Here is a 3,729-nt window from a genome sequence, read left to right as displayed (position 1 = left end):
TTTTTTTTTTTTTTTTTTTTTTTTTTTTTTTTTTTTTTTTTTTTTTTGCATATGTGGTATTCTGAAATTTTCGAAAGAGAAATCCTAACCTGGTTCTGATGTAACTACATCTGCTGCATAGAAATAAAGGAGTAATTTCACAACTGAGAAGTATTATCTTTTAACATAAGTGTGTAATGATGAAGGACCAGTGAAATAAAACTTGTCTTACCTTTTAATAATTTCAGAAGGCCGTAGTTGAGATCCCTGATCTTGATGCATGGGGACCTGAGGTAGTAAGTTATTTGCTTTGAAAAATGGAAAGAAGAGAGTGCAAGTAGGAAGGAGGTGTGCATTTTCGTCTAGGAAACAAGTTGATAGTTAGATCATAGATGAAGTTCATACTGGCCTTGGCCTACAACAGATGGGGGTGTGATCATCATGACTTGTTGGACCTAAACAGTTAAACATCTTTCAATCTATGTATGCATGCAATATACTTGTCTTTGTCTTTTTCAATCTTACTAAAACAGAAGCGGTATCGTGATGAAATGAAATACTGGTTGCATGTGTTATCCCATCTTTCTTTGAGTTTGGGAAACACAATCAATTTTGTGCACATAATATCAATGATTATTGATTAATGGTGCATTTTGCCTTTCAATGTGATGTACATTCACAAAATTAGTGAGGGAGGAGGGATTTTATTGGCTCTATGCAACAACATAAGTTCCATAGAATCTTTAGGGCATATTTTGTGTTGGCTGAGTTTTTGTGTTTTTACAGGAGAAAACAAAGGCCTAGAGAATCTCTGTCTCAGTTTTCTTCCATTGCTGTATGCAACTATGCAAGAAAGGCTTCAGAGAATTATTGATGACCCATGGCGAAATGATTTTGATGGAATTTGAGGAAGAAAAAGCTTCAGGCTTCATGCTTTGAAGGTATTCGGCTTGTGTTAGTGAAGTCCTTTCAGTTTTTGTTTTCTTTTTCGAAAATGTAAGGACAACTTTTTTTCTTTTTTTTAGTGGAAAAGCCTTGCTACCTGAGGTGTGCTTTGACTAAAGTACATCTTGTGACCTTAGATGGTAAAGGAATACAAAGAAGTAAATTAGTCTATGTTGCTCATAGTTGATTGATTGAAACTAAAAAGTCAATAGACAATATTTTGTGCTTATCAAGTCAATTGTTTGGCTAATTTGGTTGGGAGTTGCTCCCAAAATGTAATGACAACTTGATGTTAGGGAAATTAACTGTAATAGGCAGATTTGGAATAGTATGCACAATAATAGATACTCATTTTGGGCAAAGATGAGCAAAATTTGTTTGAAAATGCGTTTCAATCTAATTGTGTTAGAAACACACTTTCCAAGTGAAATGTGTATCTCTTAAGTTGCAGCTACTTCTCTCTCTCTCTCTCTCTCTTTTTTTTTTTTTTTAAATGAAAATTAAATAATGGTAAATGCATTTCTCAAATGTTTTTGACATTATTTTTAAATTCTTGAAATAGTCTGTATATGATTGTGTTTCCCTTCTTTCTTGAACCAAACACTATATAATGTAGAATATAATTCTTATACTATGGGCCAGGCTTGTTGTCACCAACAAAAAATAAAAATAAAAAATAGACTAAGGTTGTGGACCTGGTGTATGTGTATGTGTCTTATGTTGTGAGTTTTTGTATCTTGTGTTATGAAATTTTGAATTTTAAAAGTATGAATTTTGTACCTGAAACAAATTAGTAATTGTGTCTTATGTTATGAATTTTTGTATCTTGTGTTTTGAAATTTTTGTGCGTATGAACCCAAATTATGTATTTAAATCAGATCTGAAAAAATAAATAAATGGAGCATATAACATGCGCATGTGTCTTGTGTTGTGATTTTTTGTGTCTTGTGTTATAAAATTCTGTACCTTACGATTTACGAGTATTAATTCTGTACTTTGTCATTGTTTATGTGTACCTTGGTCCATAATATAAATTGCCATGTGGCATGTAGAATATGAGTTACTCTTTTCGCATTTACCAAATCAACAAACGCAATTGGCTTGGCGTTGCTACACTGTAATATGTTCCACGAATTCTAGCTTCGTATTTAATATTACTATTGCAAAATTTGGCTGAGGTGACTACTTAGCGTGCACTAGTTCGTCTAGTCATAAATTTATTTAGTCAGTCAATTTGGCCTACTCATCTGTCATTGATGATGATTCGGCCAAATTATTATTACTCCGTATTATTTAGATTTGTTTCGCTCTAAATAGTATCATTTTGGATGAAACAAAGCTAAAGGGAAATGGGTATTATTCTATTATCACACAACAACAAATCTAAAGTTAAATTGCATAACATCGGAGTAATTCTAATCAAGATGACGAGAAACTCACGCTTATAACCACAATATCACGAGTTTAAATCTTTATCATCTTGATTTGAACTGATTAACTATTTCTAATTTAGATTTATTTACTTATGATTCTTTATTAACTAAGACAAGATCACAATATCGAGTATACTTATAATCGAAAGGATGGTGAAGTTTCCCTCTTCATCCCAAATTGCATAACATCGTTAAGACTAATTCAGAAGCCTAAATTGAAACTTGTCGACATCGGCGACTAGCCTCTGAATTACCCTTACCTTTTGTCACTTTAGACGACATTGGTGGCCAGCCGTCACAACCAATCGACGAATCGAGATAACTTAAACGAGTGATGAAACCCATCGCCATAGCCCACAACTTGCCATCACCCATTGCTTAGCCGCCACTCCATCCTCACACGAAAATCCTAAGTTTTACCATTTTTTACAGATAGACACAACGCGTGATTGTTGGAAATCAGTTAATCCTACTAAATTTCAAAATGTTCCTGTCAAATTTTGTGTTATTTTGCATGTTGTCAGTTTAGGAATCCTGTCAAATGTTCCTATCAAAATGTTCATCACACGAAATTCTGTTTTGTTTCCTTGTAACCCTTTTCTATATATAAGCAAAGGATTGTAAGTTTTGTAGATGATTACCTTGTAACCCTTTTCTATATATAAGCAAAGGTCTGTAGGCGGTGTATTGCCAAAGGTTCACGCCACACAAGCACATGTTATATTGATATTGATTGATATAGAAACGTACACGATACTCAATTCAGGAAAAAAAGATTCAGAAACTTATCAATTGCGACATGTATTGGTATTTGAAACATGTATTAGAATTTGAAATGACATTTATTGGAATTTGAAATGTTGATTTTATTTTATTTTTGTAAGAATAAGGGTCAAATAGGCCACCGAACTACACACGAAGTTGCAATTAAGCCATCGAACTCAAAAATAATGCAATTGGATCCCTGAACTACACAAATTCATATAAATTAACCCAAAGTGACTTGTTTGCCTTGATCTTCCGGTTACCAACTTTTAAAATAATATTTTAAAATAATTTTAAATAAAATAATTAATTAAAATTTAAATAATTAAAAAAAAAAAAACAGGAACTGCAGGCCGGAGACGAATTGTCTCCGGCCGGCTTCGTCTCCATGGCCGGAGACGAAGCTTCACCTTCATCTGCCATGGAGATGAGGTCCGCTTTGTCTCCGGCCAAGGAGACGAAGAGACCTTTGTCTCCATGGCTGGGGACGAAGCTTCGTCTCCGGCCGGCAGTTCCTTTTTTTTTTTTAATTATTTAAATTTTAATTAATTATTTTATTTAAAATTATTTTAAAATATTATTTTAAAAGTTGGTAACCGGAAGATCA

At 33.3% G+C, this 3,729-nt stretch overlaps 1 protein-coding gene across 2 annotated transcripts in view; it reads left to right on the top strand.

Moving 5' to 3' along the window:
• The window catches only part of LOC116010555 (trihelix transcription factor ASIL2-like), a 4,350-nt gene extending 3,244 nt beyond the window's left edge, over positions 1-1,106 (top strand). For both annotated transcript variants that reach the window (XM_031250020.1, XM_031250019.1), the window contains one exon: positions 766-1,106. The gene's annotated coding sequence lies outside the window, so the exon portion shown is untranslated. The remainder of the gene's footprint in view (positions 1-765) is intronic.
• Positions 1,107-3,729: the final 2,623 nt, after the last annotated feature.

The sequence above is a fragment of the Ipomoea triloba genome, chromosome 2, assembly GCF_003576645.1.
Source record: "Ipomoea triloba cultivar NCNSP0323 chromosome 2, ASM357664v1".
NCBI classification, from domain to species: Eukaryota; Viridiplantae; Streptophyta; class Magnoliopsida; order Solanales; family Convolvulaceae; genus Ipomoea; species Ipomoea triloba.
The sequence above is the reverse complement of the archived record's forward strand: the minus strand, read 5'-3'. Positions and strand labels throughout refer to the sequence as shown.